The sequence below is a fragment of the Triticum aestivum genome, chromosome 2B (assembly GCF_018294505.1).
Source record: "Triticum aestivum cultivar Chinese Spring chromosome 2B, IWGSC CS RefSeq v2.1, whole genome shotgun sequence".
In the NCBI taxonomy this organism is placed as follows: Eukaryota; Viridiplantae; Streptophyta; class Magnoliopsida; order Poales; family Poaceae; genus Triticum; species Triticum aestivum.
In genome coordinates this window covers 683,853,644-683,877,793 of record NC_057798.1, presented here as the reverse complement: position 1 = coordinate 683,877,793, position 24,150 = coordinate 683,853,644, and positions in this window count along the sequence as shown.

Below are 24,150 nucleotides of genomic sequence, written 5' to 3'. Positions count from 1 at the left end.
GGTACACCGAAAACACATTTTTTCAGGTTGAGCTTGATGTCATATGTTCGGAGATTGTCGAACGTAAGCCTCAAGTCATCTATTAAGGATTCGACGTGTCTGGTTTTGATGACCACGTCGTCTATGTATGCCTCCACTATTTTGCCAATTTGTTTCTCCACGCATATCTGAATCATGCGTTGATAGGTTGCGCCGGCATTTTTGAGCCTGAAAGGTATGGTGTTGAAACAGAAGGGGCCGTATGGTGTTATGAATGCCGTATGGTGTTATGAATGCCGTTGCGGCTTGGTCGGACTCCGCCATCTTGATTTGATGGTATCAGGAGTATGCGTCGAGGAAGCACAATGAATCATGTCCTGCGGTAGTGTCGATGATTTGATCAATGCGGGGGAGGGGGAGGGATCCTTAGGGCAAGCCTTATTGAGGTCCTTGAAATCAACACATAGGCGCCAGGATTTGTCCTTCTTTGGTACCATCACTAGGTTTGCTAGCCAATCTAGATGTTTTATTTCTCTGACGAATCCGGCGTCGAGTAGCTTGGCTAGCTCTTCTCCCATGGCTTGTCGCTTAGGTTCTGAAAAGCGCTGAAGAGTCTGCTTGACCGGCTTGTATCCCTTCAGTATGTTCCGGCTATGTTTGGCCAGCCCGCATGGGATGCCTGGCATGTCTGAAGGATGCCAAGGAAAGATGTCCCAATTCTCGCGCAAGAACTCTCATAGTGCGGCGTCTATTGTGGGGTTCAGCTGTGCCCCAATGGATGCTGTTTTTGTAGGGGCCATTGGGTGGACCTGGAATTTGACTATTTCATCCGCTAGTTTGAATGAGGTGGACTTGGGTCATTTGTCGAGTATCACGTCGTCCCTGTCCACTTTGGAGTGCAGCGTGGTTAGTTCTTCAGCCGCGAGGGCTTCGGATGATGCCTCAAGGGCCAGTGTGGCGGTTTTATTTTCAGCGCGGAGTGCTACGTCCGGATCACTAGCTAGAGTGATGATTCCATTGGGTCCGGGCATCTTGAGCTTCATGTACCCGTAATGGGGTATAGCTTGAAAGCTCGTGAATGCATCCCGCCCTAAAAGGGCGTGGTATCCGGTACTGAACGGGGCCACTTGGAATATGATTTCTTCGGACCTATAATTCTCTGGCATGCCGAATACCACATCTAGTGTGATTTTTCCCGCACATCGTGCCTCCCGGCTAGGGATGATTCCCCTGAAGGTCGTGCTGCTTTGTTCAATGCGTCTCTTGTCCATTTCCATCTTGTTAAGGGCCTCCTCGTAAATGAGGTTTAATCCGCTACCGCCGTCCATGAGCACTTTAGTAAGCCGGAAGCCGTCCACGATTGGACTAAGGACCAGAGCGCTGGTGCCCAAACTGTTTGGAATTGAGGTTCGTCACTAGCATTGAAGGTTATAGCCGTGTCATTCCATGGATTTATTGCTGCGACATGGCAGACTTTGGTGAGGCTGCGGAGTGCTCGCTTGCACCTGTTATTTGAGGCGAAAGTCTCAAAGACTGTCAATACTGTATTGTTATTTTCGGCGGGATGTTGCTCTGCGGTATGGTTGATGAGGAGCTCCTCGCCGCTCTTGGCCACCTGCCATAGTATCCAACATGCTCTAAGGCTATGTGTTGGTATGGTATCTGGTGCGGTGTGAATTTCGCATGGCCCGTTGAGCAATCCCTCCAGTACGGTTCCACGCCCTGTAGTGGGCTTTGGTTCCTTTGCGATTGCATCGGGTGACTTGCGAGAGTGCACCCTCTTAGTTCGGACGGAGGGTTTAGTGAGAGCCGGAGGATCCCAGAATCTCACTTGGGTTTTCCAGGCACTTTCCATTACGCGGTACTTCTGTACTATGGCCGTCAAGTCAGCAAAGTGTGCTATGTTATGGCGACTTATGGCGTTGAGGATTCCCTTGTCCGTGCAATTTTTGCAAAAGAATGGGATTGCGTCTTCCTCGCGACAGTCCTTAACCTTGTTCATTATAAGGAGGAATCTGGCCCAGAAGTGATGTACTGTCTCTTGGGGCTCTTGTCTGATGTGGGAAAGATTGCTTATATCTGGGTGGGTGGGTAGATTTAAGTCCAAACCATGACCCGATCTGAGACCCAGGGGTAGAGGAGCTTCCGATCTTGGTAGCTCGGGCTCCAGGATGTTGCCCAATTTTTCTGGTCCGCCATCCGATTCTACGTTCGGAGCCTGGGACATGTCCTCCCGTAGACGGGTACCCGGCTCGGAGAGCTCGGGAAACCGAACATAGTTCGTCCTCAAAATAGAGGAAGAATCAATGCATTGCTCTTCCACTACCGCTATCTGATGGGTGGCCTGCAGAGAGTTAATCTCCCTTTGGTTAGGTTTAAGCCCAAACCGATCGTAGTCCGTAGTGACCCCCAGAGCGGCGATGCGATCCAAGAGCTCGTTCAGGGAGGAGAGCTCCATTGGATCCATCTGTTCGGCAAGTTCCGAGTTGACGTGGAGGCTGTTTTTGATGACCTGAGAAGTCATTGTCGGTGCGACGGCTGATCGGGCGGTCATGACGAAGCCGCCTAGTCGGAGAGTTTGGCCTAGATCCAGGGCTCCCCCAGAGGTGATGTTATCCTTGACAACAAGGCGAGCCATCAAGCCTTACCGTGATGACACAGTGAACTCACAATGAAAGCACCAATGTCGGTGTCAAAACCGGCGGATCTCGGGTAGGGGGTCTCGAACTATGCGTCTAAGGCTAATGGTAACAGGAGGCGGGGGACACGGTGTTTACCCAGGTTCGGGCCCTCCCGATTCAGGTAATACCCTACTTCCTGCTTGATTGATCTTGATGATATGAGTATTACAAGAGTTGATCTACCACGATATCATCGAGGCTAAACCCTAGAAGCTAGCCTATGATTATGATTGTTGTTCCACGGACTAAACCCTCCGGTTTATATAGACATCGGAGGGGGCTAGGGTTACACAGAGTCGGTTACAGAGAAGGAGATCTACACATCCGAATCACCAAGCTTGCCTTCCATGCAAAGGAGAGTCCCATCCGGACACGGGACGAAGTCTTCAATCTTGTGTCTTCATAGTCCAACAGTCCGGCTGTCCGAGGACCCCCTAATCCAGGACTCCCTCGCCCCCCCCCCCCCCCCCGCCGAGCTTCCCAAGGTGATTTTTCTTCTTTGCCGATCCCGATTGTGGTTTTTCATCTAACTATGTGGTGATGAATAATGCAAACAATTATTAGCTTTGATGCCATGCTATACATAGTGGTTTAAATAACTTGTGTTTCTTATATTGGAAAGTAATTCAAAATTTGTTTCTGTTTCAATGTGAGCCCTGATGCAGACAAGGATTGTGTGGTTGTACATGTCACTCGCTATGAGGCGGATGAGCTGAATATACGCACTGGGAAAACAGAGTTCTTAGGCTGTTGGATCCTGGTAGCCATTTGCGCTTATACTGATGTCGAGTTGTATTCCAGCCTCACTATTGTTAGGCGTGTTGTACAGGGTGTACTAAAGCACAAGAAGTTCAAAGCTACTCCTTCGTTTGAGAGGCATACTGTTCTTGTCAAGCTTACGCAAGAAGATGATGTGGCATGCCTCCACAAACAAGTTTATGAGTGGCAAAGCCACAAGGTTATCTTCATGAAGGTTCATAGGATTGAGCTATTGCCGGACATCCTCGATGATGTTCATGGCAAGGTCCGTCTTGTGCCTAGCCCAAATTAGATCGAGGCATGAAATAGTTTCCCCAGCTAGTGTTCAATACTAGTTTGGATTGTGTCTAATTATTCGAACCTTGCCTGTTATCGAGCCCTCTGGGGCTTGTACTCTGTTTGAATCCGTCTATGGAAACTGCTGCTACTTTTGTGTGCCCGTGAATCATGTGACAACCATCGTAATTGTTGCCAAAACAGATGTGTCCTCACTAGTTTTTTCATGAATATGGCATGGTAAGACATAAGTTGTCACGGTTTATCATACGAGCAGTGTGTGTTTGATGAAATAGATTACTTGTTCGTGAAGTGTGCACTGACGTATACATAAGTACTTGTGAACACTGTTGGTGCTACCCCACTTGTAAGCAGTTGTGCAAAACACGGCACATTGGCTCAGCTCGCTTCAACACAAGGCTATCCACCAGCTAACAATCAACAATCTGTTGTCTGACATATAAGCAACTATGTATCTTGTTACAGTGGTTCATGCAGTTAACTGAGGCCACAATGTAAATTCCAAAATTTCACACGCTAGTCCAACATTCATGTGGAACACTCACATTAAACTCGGCTTCATAAAAAACTTGAAAAGCATAAGTTAAGCAATTTTATACATGTCAATGATCATAGAACATAACAAACATATACTAGTTCACAGCAAAAGACAAAGTTGTGATAAGGTTTACAAACCAGGAAAAAACAAGCAAGGCTTCTCTGAGCAAAGGGCCTCCCGGCAGGCTTAAATTTCCTGGAGTTCACTCTGGTTTTTTCTTGTTGCCACCATCCAGGGTTAGGTTCCCTCATTCTAGAATAACCAATTATAATTGTGTTCTTAGCTGGAATGCTGAACTGAACCATGCAATGTACTGACTAGCTGAAATACTTGTGCATTCCACTAAATTTAAGCACTGCTATTTGCAGAAATAAGCATACCACAATGCCTCTTGTCCGCGCACCTGTCCCAAAAACTGCCGTGCAGCCATGCCAGCTAGTCCTCGGTCCATGGATGAACTGGTAGAAAGTGAATTCCGGACTAGGATGCAGTTGTTTTTGTTCGTCCCTACATTGCAATCAGAAAGTAAAACAAACGAATCAACTTCTTTTAGATTGCGTTGGTCAGTGTACCTAGTTACTACCAATGTAGGAACACCTGGAACACTGGTGGTTAGAGGACGACAACTAGGAATATCCATCTCATTTTGTGCAGTTGTACTAAAACTGAGGTGTGTACTTTTGATTGCGCAGATAGAAACAATATGGAGACAGAATGAAATATGGTTATTTAAAAAGTGATAGATATTTGTAGTGGCGTATGATTAACATCAACATCTATTGTGTTATAATTGGCACTAGATTGATAGTATGAAAGTGCCCTTAAGTAAGTAGCATCACATCACAACACTGCCACTATATTAACATGTAGAACAATAGCATTAGTATTACTGTCATGAGACTATCATATGGTCAGTAAATGTGCAATCAAATTTGTGCAGTTCCACTGGGATGAAGCAATGTTAGCGGTGTGAGATTTAAGTGTAAATGCAAAAACACAATTCATGGGAAATAAAGCAAGATGGAAGAACTTCATAAAATGCTGGTGGCATTGCTTCAATTTATCGACGACACTAGACCATTACTTATAGTGACATTAGGTGGCACTACTTAATGCTTCATGTGATTTTACATTAACGGTAGCGATATGGGCGTAGGGACAACAGGGGCATAAAGTGGTGAGTCACATGTGGTTGCCGAGAGCGGCAAACACTCAGGCAACATGTCTGCATTTGTCCCATTTTTTATCTCCTCGGCGACATTTCCCTATGTGAGCACATGAAATCTAGACCTGCTCATTCTCATTTGTGTTGTCCCCCAACACCCCTCACTTTCTTTCCTTTTTCAACCAAGAGACAGGTCCACTTCCCCCCACCCTTCGCCATCCACCATGCTTTCTTCGCCTTTTCAACCAAGAGACCGGTTGGGTAGCCAGTATCTAGTACTTTCCCCCGTTTCCTCTTAGAACCAAGTCCTAGATTCATGCTACAGCTTTCCCACTTTTCTTTCCTGTTTGAACCAACTCTTAGAGTTGACTGTATGAACTAGCTTTACCTCTAATAATAGTAAAAGCCTAGGTGGCTTTGGAACAGCCGATGGAAGTAGAAAAGATCCACATGCTGCCAAGTGGGGAGCTGGGGCAGTAGAGTAAGGCAGGTTTCAAAGGAATATATACCTGAGGGTCGTTGGCATGTGGCAAAGACAGCGCCGGGAGGCCGCATCTTGGCCACAATACCGCAGGGAGGAAGAAGGGGTCAGACGCCCTCCCGAGCCAGCGCTCTCTCGGAGAGAACGACACAGCCGCCGATCGGGACGCACGGGCAACCGTTGGTCTCATCCCTCGCCAGTGATGACAGCGTGAACGATGCACCTACACCCCCACCCCGGTCGAGGTGGTCCGGCCGGATTTGTGACCAACCATGAGTGGAGAGAGAGAGTGTGGCCACCTATGTCTTGCTTAGATCTGGAGAGCATGAGAGAGTGAAAGAGAGGAACCCTAGTAAAGCAAGCACTAAGTCTCCTGCTTATATATATAATGGAGTGATTTTGTTGTACCAGCTTCAAAAAAATGCGCTCCTATGTGTACCCGTGAGTGGGTGTGAGAGAACTAGTGCGTGCGTGCATTGCTTCTCTTTGTGAGAGTACAATATACTATGCCCAAAGAACATTCACCACAAGAGTAATAGTATAAGTGTGTGACGTGTGAGCTAAAATAAAATGTGCGCGACATGTTTTGTTTTTTAGAAGTTCTGAGGGTAGGGTGTGAAGAGCACATATGCGTGTGATGTCTACCCCTGCAGATAGAATGTGGGTGCGAGAGGACTCGGGAGAGTCGTGACTCATTAGGGTGCGTGTGTGCGTGAGAGAGAGCGAGGGGGCACATATCAATGCAATGCATATGTCTGTAAATCATTATCCGACAAAAGTTCACCACAAGCCTTTTCCTGACGAACGCCGTAAGAACTGTTAGATCGGCATCCGATAGTGTCAGTTTTGCCATGTCATTTAACAGAACAGCCAGTCCTCCTGCACACAAATCTTCCACGTGAGTGTTAGCAAGTGTCGTATGCTCCTCCCTCCGTTCCAAAATGTAGTGCATATATCTTTATTGCAAATTCAAACCTCGCAAACTTTACCAAGTTTTCGTGTACCAAATGCACATATAGAATACCCAGTATATATCATTTCATTCATCTTCGAGTGGTAACTATAAAGATGCGGGAGGAGTCTACAAAGAAAGACCATCATATCACCTGCTGCAATTTCAAACATCCTTTGGTGTGGAGGAATATCATAGGAACTCTATATGATGTGATTTTTATAGGATTTTTTCCTTTAGAGCCAATTGGTTCATAGGAATAGATTCATATACTCCACATTTCAAAGGAAATAAACATGATATCATTTTTATAGCTTTAGAGCCACTTGGTTCATATGAATGGATTCCTGTACTCCCATAATTTCAAAGGAAAATAAACATTAGCATATATTCAATAGAAAAGTTCCTATGATGTGAACCAAATGACATCTATTTTCTATCCCTCATCATAGGAATTAAGATGCATGCCATCTCTAGATTAATAGAAAAGTTCCTATGATGTGAACCAAATGACATCTCTTTTTCCAATCCCTACTCATAGGAATTGAGGTACTCCATGTCATGTCTTTCCCTTCAACTTCCATGTATACATCTTCCATTCCTAAATAGCTAGTACAACCCACTAGTAGCTTTTTTCCAAGACATGCAACTATGTCACAAGAACACGTCATGCATGCATGTCAGATTACGGGTTTCAAAAACGCTTGAAAGGTTTGAACTTTGGGGTGAGTGCGGAGATCTCAACCTACCCAGCCTACCTACTCGCAATCCTCCTAAGCCTAGCGCATCGGGCTCAAAGAGACAAAGAGACACAACAGTTTATCCTGGTTCGGGCCACCTTGCGGTGTAATAACCTACTCCAGCGTTTTTGGTTGATTGCCTCGAAGGGCTGAGGATGAACTAGTACAGCGGATGAACTGGACTCAGGAGGTGAGGTGTTCTTGAGCTTAAGAGAGATGGTGAGGTGGTTGGGTGAGAATGGATCTGTTCCCCTTCCCTGGTGGTGGCTAAGTCCTACTTATAGTGGCCTTGGCCCTCTTCCGAAATGTTGGCGGGAAGGGATCCCACAACGGCCAGATTCGGAAGGGGACAAGTAGTACATCCTATCCCGACTAAAGTGGTCTTCGCCTATGAAAAGCCTCTGGTAGTGTGATGTCTACTACACAACCTTCTTCTTGTAGACGTTGTTGGGCCTCCAAGTGCAGAGGTTTGTAGGACAGTAGCAAATTTCCCTCAAGTGGATGACCTAAGGTTTATCAATCCGTGGGAGGCATAGGATAAAGATGGTCTCCCTCAAGCAACCCTGCAACCAAATAACAAAGAGTCTCTTCTGTCCCCAACACACAGAATACAATGGTAAATTGTATAGATGCACTAGTTCGGCGAAGAGATGGTGATACAAGTGCAGTATGGATGGTAGATAAAGGTATTTGTAATCTGAAAATATAAAAATAGCAAGGTAACTAGTGCTAGGAAACAAGGCCTAGAGTTCATACTTTCACTAGTGCAAGTTCTCTCAACAATAATAACATAATTAGATCATATAAATATCCCTCAACATGCAACAAAGAGTCACTCCAAAGTCACTAATAGCGGAGAACAAACAAAGAGATTATGGTAGGGTACGAAACCACCTCAAAGTTATCCTTTCTGTTCTATCTATTCAAGAGTTCGTAGTACAATAACATGAAGCTATTCTTTTCGTTCGATCTATCATAGAGTTCATACTAGAATAACACCTTAAGACACAAATCAACCAAAACCCTAATGTCATCTAGATACTCCATTGTCACCTCAAGTATCCGTCAGCATGATTATACGATATGCATCACACAATCTCAGATTCATCTATTCAACCAATACAAAGTACTTCAAAGAGTGCTCCAAAGTTTCTACCGGAGAATCAAGACGAAAACATGTGCCAACCCCTATGCATAAGTTCACAAGGTCATTTGAACCCGCAAGTTGATCACCAAAACATACATCAAGTAGATCACGTGAATATCCCATTTTCACCACAGATAAGCACAGCAAGACATACATCAAGTGTTCTCAAATCCTTAAAGACTCAATCTGATAAGATAACTTCAAAGGGAAAACTCAATCCGTTACAAGAGAGTAGAGGGGGAAAAGCATCATAAGATCCAACTATAACAGCAAAGCTCGCGATACATCAAGATCGTATCACCTCAAGAACACGAGAGAGAGAGAGAGATCAAACACATAGCTACTGGTACATACCCTCAGCCCCGAGGGTGAACTACTCCCTCCTCGTCATGGAGAGCGTCGGGATGATGAAGATGGCACCGGTGAGGGATCCCCCCTCTGGCAGGGTGCCGGAACAGGATCCCAATTGATTTTTGGTGGCTACAGAGGCTTGCGGTGGCGGAACTCCCGATCTATTCTGCTCCTGGAGGTTTTCGGGGTATATGGAGATATATAGGCGAAAGAAGTCAGTCAGGGGAGCCACGAGGGGCCCACGAGGGTGGGGGACGTGCCTCCCTGCATCGTGGCCACCTCGAAGCTTCCCTTGCTTGAACTCCAAGTCTCCTGTACCCGAAGGTTTCATTCTGTTTGGACTCCATTTGATATTCCTTTTCTTCAAAACACCGAAATAGGCAAAAAAACAGCAATATGGGCCGGGCCTCCGGTTAATAGGTTAGTCCCAAAAATAATATACAAGTGTATAATAAATCCCATTAAACATCTAAAATAGATAATGTAATAACATGAATACATCATAAATTATAGATATGTTGGAGACATATCATCATGACGCTACGGTGGGCTCAGGGATGACCTCCATCCTGCCGTCCTGGCAGTCTTGGTCTTGTTGCACTAGAACGAAACCTTTGACTGATTCCTCAGGACTCCGCGTCTGTGGCTTGCCTCCCTTGCACTGAAGAGGAAACTGGCCCTCTGTGCCCACTGGAGCCCGCCTGGCGCCCGCCTGGCCTTGGTCGTCATGGCTCACGTCAGCTGAGCCTTGTGAGGTGCACCTTTCATAGAACTCTCTGCCCCTCGGGAGCCAGCCTGAGGAGGCTAATCCCCTCGAGGGTCTTGCTGTCGTCCGCCTCGCGAGGCTTGGCCCCTCGCGAGGGTCTTCAGTCGTTGATGCTGAAGCTGGGCCGTACCAGGGCGTTGATGGAGCCACGTGGTGGGCTGCAGGCAGGCAAGTATGGATACCCCCATATCCAGAACACCGATAGTAGCCCCCGGGCCAAAGCGCGCTCGGACTTGGCTTCCAGGCGAAGCCAAAGGGCAAGTGCGGAGCATCGCGTGCCCTAACCGCCTACAACCTTTATGACGCATGGCGATTGATGGGTCGTGGGCGTCTCCACTTCCCCATGCTGCCTCAGCAACTGTTCTACTTGACGGGATGATGCGGCATACAGGAGATCATCATCGCGCGAGATCGTGGAGGCCGGCGGTTGGTCTTCCTCAGCTATAAATGAGGGGAGGGGCAGAACCCCCTCGCTCATATCTCCTTCGCCTTCTTATCTCCCGTGTCTTCTCCTTCTCCACCTCGATCCCATGGCACCGCCGAGGAGGTTTTCAGCGGCCGAGAAGGGGTAGGCTTCCAAGGATGGACCAGCCTCTTCGCCTCCCAAGAGAGGCCGCGACCGTCCCCGTAAGCACCCCGCAACCCCCGCAGTGGCTTCCAGGGGGCGTGGGCATGCATCCCCCAGGGCCGATGTTTCTCTTGGTGCCCGTGACAGTACCTCTTCTCGCGGCGGGGGCCACCGGCTTCGGAGCAGCCCCCATGACAAAGGGAGGCACACCATGATCATGCGCCCTCCTCGACTGCGCTTCTCCTTGCTGGACGTGCTCCCCGAGTTCGTGGTGTGGTCAGAGAGCCTAGGCGGCACCTCGCTCCGGCTTCTGCGCTTCTTCTCCGACGAGCTTCCATCCTCGAGGCTCGATGGTCTCTGGCTGCAGGCTGACGGTTGCTGCAGCAGGGCTTTGTGGGTCGGGACTGAGGTCGCCGCCTTAGGTGGCGTGGTCCTGACCCTCGGCTGGCGGACGTTTGCCCGCACGCGAGGCCTGAGCAGAAGGTGCACCGTCCACTTCAGGTATGACGTCCTGGAGACCCTCTACGTGAGGGTGTTCAGGAAGGACAGCCACCACATGGGGTGCTGCCCGAAAGACGACAACGACGATGACGGTGAGCCTGGCCTTGGTGGTGGGCGTTCCTCTTCTCGCGACAGCAGCTCTTCCTCGGATGAGAGCTCGAGCAGCGGTGGCTACGACCGACCTCCATGCCGTCGTGCTCGGGTCGAGGACGGCAGTGGGTCGTCCAGCCGCAGCGCTCTGGTGAAGATGGAGAGGAGCCCGACATGAGCCCGAGGCCGCTGAACTTGGACTCAAGGCCGGCCACGGACCTAGGTCACCTATGGGGGAACTGGTGGAGCGCCGGGGCCACCTTGAGGCGCTGCTTGAGGACACGGCGCTGGCGGCGGGTTCGTGCGCCCTCGGGTCCTCTTTGTTTAGCCTTTCCTTTCTCCTGTAATCTAATCCAAAAAAAGATAGTGTACCCCGCTGGGGCATGTAATGAACTATGGAAGTTATGCCCCTTATGCTATGCTAGCTATCTTAATGCAGTGCCGTAATGTTTGCACTCTGAGTAGACAAGGACAGGAAAACTTAGCTTGACATGCGTGCAGTACCTTTCCGCCTTGCGAGGACTTGGCTTCTGGCGCCCGACAAGGCCCCCCTTTCCGAGGACCTGGAGGTCATAGACCTTGGGAGGTGCCTTGGGGTCTCAAGAGCCGTCGTGGAATCGCTGCAGGGTTGTTTTTAAAGGGAAATGAAACCTGACGAGCACCTCATTCCTCCTTATGCGAGCCCCCTGTCATGGATTAGCTTTGACTTAATGCACCATGTCGCGCTGCCCGGGGGCACGGATATGAGGGGTGCTGGTGCTTGTGAGCTTGATCGAGGGCTCCTCACGAGGATAAGGCCGAAGCACCAGGGCAGCGGGGTTCGGCGTGGTGTGCACGCACAAGGGCAGGCCCAAGGCACACACACTTGCCTAGCCCCCATGCGCAAGGCGCGCGAGGGAGAGTGATGGGCAACTGCCACCTCTTTTCTACCCCTAGGCCAAAAGCAGACGAGCAGGAGGAGAATAAATCGACTTGGCAAACCAAAATACGAAAGCACCAACTCCAATGAAAGATAACTAAAAAAACTACAAGCAAGTTCGGAAAGCAAATGAACAGCCGCGTCCGGCACCTAATCTAGTCTTCTCATCAGCGCGGAGCTAAGTGCTGCCACTAGGACATGGGAGGGAGCCCCTGTGAGGCCCCAGGGCAGCTCTCAGGAGACTCCAGGGCTGAGCGGAGACCTTCATAGGGCGGAGCCTTGCTTAGCAGGCCGGGGCCTTTCTTCAGGGGTAGAACTTCCAGAGGTGTTGGATGTTCCAGGCGTTTTGGATGGGGACCCCGTCCTGTGTCTCCAGGCGCGCGACGCCAGGCCTGGAGACACGAGCAATCCTAAACGGGCCCTCCCACAGGGGAGAGAGCTTATACAGTCCTTCCCTGGAGAGCACCTGCCTCAGGACGAGGTCGCCCACCTCTAACGTCCCGGTGCGGATGCTGCGGCAGTGATACCGCCGTAGTGCCTGCTGGTACCGTGCCGCCCGGAGCGAGGCTTGACGGCGGCTTTCCTCCCCTAGCACGAGATCCATCCCCCGCGTGGCATCCTGACGCGCCTAGTCGAACTCCAGGACCCACATGGAGTGATGGTTGACCTCGTGTCGGAGAACCGCTTCTGCTCCTAGACGAGGAAGAACAGCGTCTCTCCCGTTGGCTTGGTTGCAGTGGTGCGATGGACCACAACACGGACTGGAGCTCGTCGAGCTAGCCCCTGCGGTATGCCTTGAGCTTCTTCTTGAAGGTTGTCGTCTTGAGGCCCCTCAGGACCTCGGCATTGACACGCTCGGCTTGGCCGTTGCTCTTGGGGTGTGCCACTTAGGCGTAGCATATCTGCATTCCAAGGTTAGCACAATATTATTTGAAAAGGTTACTAGTGAATTGTGAGCCGTTGTCAGTGATGATGCGGTTAGGAACCCCAAACCGGCTCAGGACGCCCTTGATGAACTTGATGGCTGATCCAGCTGGGATGGCGCGAACAACTTCTACCTCTGCCCATTTGGTGAATTTGTCAATGACGACATAGAGGTAGCGGTAGCCCCCTGGCGCTTGAGGGAACGACCCCAAGATATCCAGCCCCTAGACCACAAACGGCCATGTGAGCGAAATTGTCTGGAGGCCCTGTGCAGGCTGATGAATTTGCTTGGCGTGGAACTGGCATGCTTTGCAGGAATGCACTAGCTCTGTGGCATCGTTGAGCACAGTGGGCCAGTAGAAGCCGCTGCGGAATGCCTTGCCCACCAGAGTGCGTGATGAGGAATGATGCCCGCAGTCTCCACCATGTATGTTCTCTAGCAGCTCAAGTCCCTATTCCCTAGAGATGCATCACAATGAAACGTCATTGGGCCTTTTGCGGTATAATTCACCATCACGGATGCAGTACATGGTGGCCTGACGAGCCATGCGCTCGACATCCTCCTCCTTCTCCGGCAGGATCCCCTGAAGCAGGTACGCCTTGAACTCCTCAGTCCAGCACCCTTCCCGAGGCTCGAGCGCAAGCAGCAGGCAGGCTCCTGAGGGTTGGGTGCATGCTGGGGTGCCAGTCACCGGCGCCTGAGGTAGATCCTTCGGAGGCAGTGCTGGAGCCGTGGTTGGGGGAGACGCAAATGGCTTGAAGAGTCGCTCCTCAAACACTCCCGACTCCCGAGGGAGCCTTCGGGAGGCTCTCTTGGCGATATCGTCCGCCTCCTTGTTCATTCCTCGTAGCACATGCTAGAGTTCCAAGCCCAAGAACCCCTTCTCAATCTTGCGTACTTCTTCCAGGTATGCTTCCATGTGCTCGTCCTTGGGTGTGTACTCCTTGTTGGAGAAGTTGACGAGGAGCTGGGAGTCACCCTTGATGGTGAGGCGCTTCACCCCCGGCGCCGCCCCAGCCCTGAGGCCGGCGAGCAAGCCCTCAAATTCCATGATGTTGTTGGAGACCTTCTCCCCTGCTGGAAATAGAGTTGTATCATGTAGTAGAGCTTGTCCTTGGCGGGTAAGATGAGGACAGCCCCTACTCCTGCGCCTTGTTGTGCGAATGCTCCATCAAAGTACATGATCCACCCGTCTGGCTCCTTGTCCCCAGGTAAGAGGGAGCGGTCCTCGCTGACCCCATGGTCAGGGATGTCAGTCCACTCGTCCATGAAGTGAGCGAGGGCCGCACCTTTGATGACCCTGGTGGTGCTAAACTCGAGATGGAACGCCTGAAGCTCGATGTTCCATTCTGCAACTCGCCCGGTGGTGTTCTGGCTCCAGAGCACCCTCTCCAGTGGGTATGCTGAAACGATCCTGATGGGGTGCCCTTGGAAGTAGTGGCGCAACTTTGGGGAGGCGGCGAGGAGCGCGAGCAAGAGTTTTTGAGGCATGGGGTAACGTTCTTGCGCCTCCCTCAGCACCGTGCTGACGAAGTAGACAGGGTGCTCGATGAGGGAAGAGGCACCGGTGGAGTCTTGTTCTTCTTGCAGACGCGATCTTTCGGCGTTCTCGCAAGGACCGTCCTCAGGAGCCCTCCCAGCTGAGGGGTCAATCACGGCCTCGGGAGGAACATCGGACGCTGGGTCGGTCGAGGCCCCAAGTGCGCTGTCCTGGGGATGCTGCGCTTTGCTTGGTGGTTGAGTGCCCTGCTGAGGGCCCTTGGACGGGCGCTCCTTCCTTACCATCACCAGGGCGGCGCTGGCGGAGAGGGGTGGTTGCCAAGTAGAGCACCATGGGCTCAAGAGGGCGCGGCGCCACCATCACTAGCGGACTGGTCAGGTATCTCTTGAGGTCTTGAAAGGCTGCATCTGCCTCAGGGGTCCATTCGAACGGCTCCTTCCTTTTCATCAGCTTGGTCATGAAGTGCCCCAGTGATGTTACGCAGCCCGCCAGCTTCTGCATCTCCTTTAGGATCTGCGGGGGGCTCATGTCTTCCATTGCCTTGACCTTCTCTGGATTGTCCTCGATCCCTCTGTGCGACACTAGGAAGCCCAGCAGCTTGCCACAGGGGACCCCAAATACACACTTCTCGGGATTGAGTCGCAGGTCGACCTTGCTGCGCTAGCTGGCAAACGTCTCCTCCAGATCTTCTATCAGGGTCCCAGCCTCCCAAGACTTCACTACTATGTCATCAACATAGGCCTCCGCGTTTCTCCCGAGCTGCATGCCCAGGGCGATATGCATCAGCTGCTGGAAGGTACCCCAGCATTGCGCATCCCGAAGGGCATTTAGGTGTAGCAGTACACTTCGCAGGGGGTCAGGAATGCCGTCTTCTCCACATCTTGCACGACCATCTTGATCTGGTGGTAGCCTGAGAAGGCGTCCAAGAAGCATAGCAGGTCACACTCGGCGGTGGAGTCCACGATCTGATTGATGCGAGGAAGCGAAAAGGGATCTTGAGGGAAAGCCTTGTTGAGGTTGGTGAAGTCAACACACATTCGTTCCTTCCCTCCTTTCTTGGGACGACAACGGGGTTTGCCAGCCACTCTGGGTATCGTACTTCCCTGATGATCCCAGCATCCTGCAGCTTGCGGGTTTCTTGGACGATAAATGCTTACTTCTCAGTGGAATGGTGGCAGGCCTTCTTCTTCACCGGCCGCACATTTGGGCATACCTTCAGGTGGTGCTCGATTATTCCCCTTGGGACCCCAGCCAGGTCTTTGGGCTCCCAAGCGAATACATCCTTATTGAGGTGCAAGAAGTTGACCAATGCTTTCTCCTGGTCCTGAGGGAGGCCAGCTCCTATGGTGAAGGTGGTGCTGGTCGTCCCCTCCTCACTGACCAGCACTTGCTTCGTCTCGGCTCGGTCTTGGGAAAACAACTGCTTCATCTTGGTCGGCGCTGCTCCCGGGGCCCCAGGACCCCCCTTCTCACCAGGCAGCATGGACGCCACAAACCTGAAGGCGAGCTTGAGGGCTTGCACCGCATCTTTGGTGTCCCCTGCCACCATGAGGACACCTTGCTGCCCGGCATCTTCATGAGGATGTAAGATGGGTGAGTTGCCACCGTGAACTTGGCCAAGGCGGGGTATCCGAGGATGGCATTATATGGCAAGTCGATCTGGGCGATGTCGAAGTCGATGAGCTTGATGCGGTAGTTGTCGCGGGTCCCGAAGGTGATGGGGAGACGGATATGCCCCAAGGGGCGGGTGAAACCGCCGCCGACCCCGGAGAAGGGCTTGGTGGGGCGGAGCCGGTCGGGAGGCACGTGCAGCATACCGAATGCCTCCGCAGAGAGCATGTTGAGGCCGGCTCCGCCATCAATGAGGGTCTTGGTGACCTCCATGTTGCAGATGGTGGGGGTGCAGAGCATTGGGAGCACTCCTGCTCCTACCGTGGTCGCTGGATGGTCTTCTAGGCCGAAGGCAAGGTCGGTGAGGGAGTCCTGGATTAAGGGGTGTTCGGATGGCCAGACTATGACCTTCGGCCGGACTCCCGGACTATGAAGATACAAGATTGAAGACTCCGTCCCGTGTCCGGATGGGACTTTCCTTGGCATGGAAGGCAAGCTTGGTGATACGATATGAAGATCTCCTCCCATTGTAACCGACTCTGTGTAACCCTAGCCCTCTCTGGTGTCTATATAAACCGGAGAGTTATAGTTCGTAGGACGAACAACAATCATACCATAGACTAGCTTCTAGGGTTTAGCCACTCCAATCTCGTGGTAGATCTACTCTTGTACTACCCATATCATCAATATTAATCAAGCAGGAGTAGGGTTTTACCTCCATCGAGAGGGCCCGAACCTGGGTAACAACATCGTGTCCCTTGTCTCCTGTTACCATCCGCCTAGACGCATAGTTCGGGACCCCTACCCGAGGTCCCCCGGTTTTGACACCGATATTGGTGCTTTGATTGAGAGTTCCTCTGTGTCGTCGCCTTTAGGCCCGATGGCTTCTTCGCTCATCAATCGCGATGCGGTCTGGGATGAGACTTTTCTCCCCGGACAGATCTTCGTATTCGGTGGCTTCGCACTGCGGGCCGACTCGTTCGGCCATCTGGAGCAGATCGAAAGCTACGCCCCTGGCCATCAGGTCAGGTTTGGAAGCTTAAACTACACGGCCGACATCTGCGGGGACTTGATCTTCGATGGATTCGAGACACGACCGGGCGCGCCGCACTGTCACGATGGGCATGATTTAGCTTTGTCATCGGACAACACCCAGAGCGTCGCTCAGGTGTCCGCTCCGACCATTAGCTTGGAGCCCACTACGCCAGTCGGGGACGGACGGTTGGACGCCACCCCGGAAACTGCAACCTCTACGGTGATAGAGCCGGATAACAGCCTAGTCCCTCGCAAGGCCCTTGACTCCAAGGTGCCGGACTATGATCCGGACTCCGTAAATCCCACACCTCTTACGATTAAGCCTGATTGGGCTCCGGTCATGGAGTTCACCGCCGCGGACGTCTTTCAGCACTCGCCTTTCGGCAATATTCTGAATTCATTAAAGTCTCTCTCTTTGTCAGGAGAGCCTTGGCCGAACTACGACCAACACGGTTGGGATGCGGACGACGAAGAAATTCGAAGCCCACCCACCACCCACTTCGTAGCCACTGTCGACGATTTAACTGACATGCTCGACTTTGACTCCAAAGACATCGACGGCATGGACGCCGAGGAAGGAGACGATCAAGAACCAGCACCTATAGGGAACTGGAAAGCCACCTCGTCATATGACATATACATGGTGGACACCCCTAAAGCGGGGGATGGCGAGGAGAAAACGGAGGATGACCCCTCCAAGAAGCAACCCAAGCGCCGACGTCAGCGGCGCCGCTCTAAGTCCCGCCAAAGCAAAAACGGCGACTCCGGCACCGGAGATAACAACACGCCGGACAGTGCTGAAGATAACCCCCTCCAGCACGATTCAGTGCAGGAGGAGGAAGGAGCCAGCCCTCATGAGAGAGCGACCGACAAAGAGGATGAGGACGACAATTACATGCCTCCCTCCGAAGACGAGGCAAGCCTCTACGATGATGAATTCATCGTGCCAGAGGATCCCGTCGAACAAGAGCGTTTCAAATGCAGGCTCGTAGCCACGGCAAGCAGCCTCAAGAAGAAATAGCAGCAGCTTAGAGCTGACCAAGACTTGCTAGCCGACAGATGGACCGAAGTCCTAGCAGCCGAAGAGTATAAACTAGAACGCCCATCCAAGAGCTACCCAAAGCGCAGGCAGCTACCCCAACTTGAGGAGGAAGCAACTAAACCTACATCACCAGCGTACAATGCGCCCGATCGGCCACCCTGTGGCCGCGATAGAGAGGCCTTCATGCCCTCAACCCAAGCCGCACCCCGACACCGCTCAAAACATACCAGAGTACGGGGAGACGCAACAGACCTGCGAGACATCTTGGAGAATAAGGCAAGGCAAACAAGATCGATCTACGGATCGCATGGGCGCCCCGCTTCACGTGACGCTAGCTGTCACGCCGGACATAGTAAGTATGGCCCGGCCGAATACAACAGACCAAGCTCGTCCGAGCTGCGTCGTGATATAGCCCAGTACAGGGGCGCCGCACACCCACTATGCTTCACAGACGAAGTAATGGATCATCAAATCCCCGAGGGCTTCAAACCCGGAAACATCGAATCATACGATGGCACAACAGATCCTGCGGTATGGATCAAGGATTATCTCCTTCATATCCACATGGCCCGTGGTGATGATCTACACGCCATCAAATACCTCCCGCTCAAGCTTAAAGGACCAGCTCGACATTGGCTTAACAGCCTACCAGCAGAGTCAATTAGTTGTTGGGAGGACCTGGAATCCACATTCCTTGACTACTTCCAGGGCACGTATGTGCGACCACCAGATGCCGATGACCTAAGCCACATAATCCAGCAGCCAGAGGAATCGGCCAGACAATTCTGGACACGGTTCCTAACCAAGAAAAACCAAATAGTCGATTGTCCGGACGCCGAGGCCCTTGCAGCCTTCAGGCACAACATGCGAGACGAATGGCTTGCCCGGCACCTAGGACAGGAAAATCCGAAATCTATGGCAACCCTCACGACGCTCATGACCCGCTTCTGTGCGGGAGAAGACAGCTGGCTAGCTCGTAGCAATAACATAACCAAGAGCCCCGGCAATTCGGATACCAAGGATAACAACGGCGGGTCACGTCGCAACAAGCATAAGCGCCGCATTAACGATGACAATACTGAAGATACGGTAGTCAATGACGGATTCAGAGGCTCTAAACCGGGTCAGCGGCAGAAGCCATTCAAAAGAAACCCTCAGGGCCCATCCAGCTTAGACCGGATACTCGATCGCTCATGCCAGATACACGGCACCCCCGAACAGCCATCCAATCACACCAACAGGGATTATTGGGTGTTCAAGTAGGCAGGCAAGTTAAGTGCCGAGACCAGAGACAAGGGGCTACATAGCGATGACGAGGAGGGGTCCCGGCCGCCGAACAACAAAGGACAGAAGGGATTTCCCCCGCAAGTTCGGACGGTGAACATGATATACGCAACCCATATCCCCAAAAGGGAGCAGAAGCGCGTTCTCAAGGACGTCTATGCGCTGGAGCCAGTCGCCCCAAAGTTCAACCCATGGTCCTCCTACCCGATCACCTTCGATCGAAGAGACCATAACACCAGCATCCGTCACGGCGGATTCGCCGCACTGGTCCTAGACCCAATTATCGACGGATTTCACCTTACCAGAGTCCTAATGGACGGCGGCAGTAGCCTGAACCTGCTTTACCAGGACACAGTGCGAAAAATGGTCATCGATCCTTCAAGGATTAAACCCACAAATACAACCTTCAAAGGTGTCATACCAGGGGTAGAAGCCAGCTGTACAGGCTCGATTACACTCGAAGTGGTCTTCGGATCCCCGAATAACTTCCGGAGCGAGGAGTTAATCTTTGACATAGTCCCATTCCGTTGCGGCTATCACGCCCTGCTTGGACGAACTGCATTTGCAAAGTTCAATGCAGTGCCGCACTACGCATATCTCAAGCTCAAGATGCTAGGACCTCGCGGAGTCATCACGGTAAACGGAAACACCGAACGCTCTCTCCGAACGGAGGAGCACACGGCGGCCCTTGCGGCGGAAGTACAAAGTAGCCTCTCAAGGCAGTTCTCCAATCCAGGCGTCAAACGTCCGGACAACGTCAAGCGAGCCCGAAGTAACCTACAACAAATCCGGCTGGCACGTTCCGAGCAAGCATAGCAGTGCGGCCCCAACCCCAGCCCCCGCCAAACGGCGATACTGGTACCACACGTACATAATTACGCCTTAGAGATACCATGGGAATAAGGGGAGGGGTACAACAACGGCACGCCCATAATGCGGCTCAACCGCACTAAGGGGCTCCCTATTTCGCCGTTTTCCTTTTTACACACTTTCAGGACCCAACTATTCGGAAGGCCTGTCCGGCAATACACTCGCCGAACCCACGATGCAACAGCCAGGGAGGGAGCAAGCCACGTCAAAAGTCCAGGTGGTCTCTATAACGAGTTTAATACCTGTTTTACTTACAATCCCGCAGCTTGCCCCTGGAGGGGAATATGTCAAATACTCCCATCTCTTGCTTACCGCACTTCTTGTATCGTTCTGCTTTCGCAGCAGCCCTTTTTTAATAAACAATATATAGCTCTTACCTATTATTGTACTTATCTATTTTTATATACAAATATGTTCAGTCATGACATTCTGCAACCGTACACTTTGGTGCGGACAATACACCAGGGGCTTACAACACCCCATAACATGGTGTGAGAAGACCGAACACTCTCACGAGTGCGGCACCCCGAACTTATAGCACTATATGCATCGGCTCCGAATCATGTCTTTGGTCAATAGTTGGGTTTGCCCGGCTCCCATGTTTTGGTACCTTACGTTCCGCATTGTTGGCTAAGGTAGCGCTGGGAGAACTACTGCGATTGTGCCCCAGTTGAGCTGGGTTAACACCTCAGTAGAGAAAGCTAAAACTGACTGTCATGATAGTGCGAGAGACCGGTCGCTGTTCGCGAGGTTTCTTCGAGTCCTTAAAGACTTATGCTGCTTCGAGCGAGGAACCGGACTTATCCGGCCTAGGCGTGGATAGCGCCCCGAACTCGGTCTTCCGAATACTAGGGGCTTCGCCGAAATTTAAAATTATAGAATTCTATGGCTAAGTGAGAGTGATAAAGCATTATAAGTCCGACGGCCTGGTTCGTTGTGCTGAACGCCTCCCTAGATGGACCCAAGAATGGGAACAAGAGCGCTCAGGTTTATCCCGAACACCCCAGCACTCGTGGCATGGGGTCGAAGTCGACGACTTGCATCTCTCAGATTTGATAAACGGCCGCACAGAAGGTAATATTTTGAATTAACAAGCGTTGCTTAACGCATATGAACAAAGCTTCAGCGTACAGGATAACAAATGCGAGTCTACTCAAAAATTACATCTTTGGAGCACTCATCCGCTATACGGCGGGCACCCTTCAGAACGCCATTATAATACATCTCGGGCGTACGATACTCCTTGCCCGGCGGTGGCGCGTCCGTCAACAGCTTCTCCGCATCTAGCTTGCCCCAGTGCACCTTAGCACGGGCAAGGGCCCGACGGGCACCTTCAATACAAACGGAGCGCTTGACGACCTCAATCCACGGACACGCGTCCACCAGCCGCCGCACCAGACCGAAGTAGCTCCCAGGCATGACTTCTCCAGGCCACAGCCGAGCTATGAGGCCCTTCATGGCCTGTTCGGCCACCTTGTGGAGCTCGACCAGCTGCTTCAGCTGGTCGCTCAGGGGCACCGGATGTTCGGCCTCAGCATACTGAGACCAGAACACTTTCTCCGTCGAGCTCCCCTCTTCGGCTCGGTAGTATGCGGCGGCATCAGACACACTACGGGGCAGATCGGCGAACGCTCCTGGAGAGCTCCGGATTCGGGTAAGTAGCAGATAATTAACTTTTATATTTTTGCTTTGCATAAAGAATGCCTTACCCGCCGCTATCTTCTTCATCGCCTCGATCTCCTGAAGGGCCTTCTGGGCTTCGGCCTTAGCGGTCTTGGCACTCTCAAGAGCCAAGGCAAGCTCGGACTCTCGAGTCTTCGAGTCACGCTCCAAACTCTCGTGTTTTTCCACGAGAGCCTGGAGCTCTTGCCGCACCTCCGCCACCCGCGCCTCCTGCTTCTCTCGCTCGGTGCGCTCCAAGGCCGCACTCTTTTCGGCCTTGGAGACCGCCTCTTTCAGGGTCGCCACCTCGGTCGTGGCTCCTGCAACATTAACGTTGGTCCTGTTATTATTTTGCAACCAAGTATTTCTATATACATTTACAGGAGGTACTATGTACCCTCTTTATCCTCGAGCTGCTTCTTGGCACGGCCGAGCTCGCTCTCGGACCGCTCGAGGCTTTCCTTCAATGCATTGACCTCCGCAGTCAGTGCGGCAGAGGTCAGCAGCGCAGCCTGCATTCCCATATTGACATATTTCTATTAGACTCCTGCGTATATCTTTTTAGATCCTCAGCTCGGCTTTTCTTTCCGAACACCGAACTGAGCATCAGGGGCTACTGTCTATGCGGTAATATTTTATATATATATGTTTTTGAACACATACCTCAAAGCCCGTTAACAGGCTTGTACAGGCTTCCGTCAGCCCGCTCTTGGCGGACTGAACCTTCTGAATCACCGCACTCATAACAGTGTGGTGTTCCTCGTCGATGGAGGCGCCGTTAAGCGCCTCCAGCAAATTGTCCGGCGCCTCCGGATGGACGGAAGTCGCCGGCGTCGTAGGCTTGCCCTTCTTATGAAGGCACCGCCTGTCGGACTCTGGAACCGCTGATGGTTCCGGAGCAGTGTCCGGCCCGGGGCCGGACTTAGATCCCTCCGGGGCTTTACCCCCTTTGGGCACGGAGTCCATACGGTCGCCTTGTGGCGCCTCCAGGACCACCTCCTCCTGGTTTTGTCCCCTACGGGACTCCACCTCAGCGTCGTCTGTAGGGAGAGGGGAGGAGGCCGTCGGAAGTGAAGCGCTATTCACGTCCGACGAATTCAGAGAGCCGCTCGACGAATCGCCAAGCTGGGCTCTGGGCGGACTGCATGATTAGATTCGGCGTTAGAAGCTATCGAATAATAAAGGAGTGAAATAAGTCATTCGGGTAGCTGGACACTTACGATTTTGCTAGGGGCTTGACCCTGGATGGCCATTCCCCCCCGCCGTCTTCGGCGTCGGGGGCGTAGTCCGGCAGAAGGGTCTTCCCCTTCTTTCACCATCCGACTTCCCTAGTTGGGGCAGCCTTTCTTTTCTTTCCTCCCCCCGTTGGAGGGGGAGAGGCATCTTCTTCTTCTTCCTCCTCCTCGTCTTCGGAGGCGGAAGGTGCGTTGTGGTTGTCGGGCAAATCCGACGCCACCGGGCACCGGGAACTCTTTCGGGTCCCCGTGGCCTTCTCCTTGGCCTTCTTCTCCGGCACCACGTGAGGTGCCAGAACCAGTAGCTTTTCTAATTGCGTGTATGCTGGGCCTTCGGGCAAAGGAGCCGGACAGTCAAACTGTCCGGATGTCCTCTTCCAGTCCTGTCAAAGGAACGGGAGTTTAGATCCCACATAAAGTCACACTATGAAATTCGGGTATCCCGTAAGGGACTAAATGTAAGCTTACTTTAGAGGCTTGACGTTTGGCGCAGAATCCGCGATCCTCGGTGACGGGAGGGGAGACCTCGGAACTCTTGAAAAGCACTTCCAGGCGTCCTCGTGCTTCGTTTCGAAGAGCCGGGATAGAGTCTGGTGCTGGGTCGGGTCGAACTCCCACAAATTGAAGTCCCGTCGTTGACACGGGAGGATCCGGCGGAAGAGCATGACCTGGACCATGTTGACAAGCTTGACCTTCTTGGTCACCAGGTCTCGGACGCAGGTTTGGAGTCCGGTCACCTCTTCCGGATTGCCCCACGACAGGCCCGTCTCTTTCCAAGATGTGAGCCGGGTGGGGATGCCGGATCGAAATTCGGGGGCCGCTGCCCACTTAGGGTCACGCGGCTCGGTGATATAAAACCACCCCGATTGCCACCCTTTGATGGTTTCCACGAAGGCACCCTCGAGCCAGGTGACGTTGGCTATCTTGCCCACCATGGCACCTCCGCATTCCGCCTGTCGGCCTTTCACAACCTTCGGCTTGACGCTGAAGATCTTCAGCCATAGGCCAAAGTGGGGCTGGATGCGGAAGAAGGCCTCACACACGACGATAA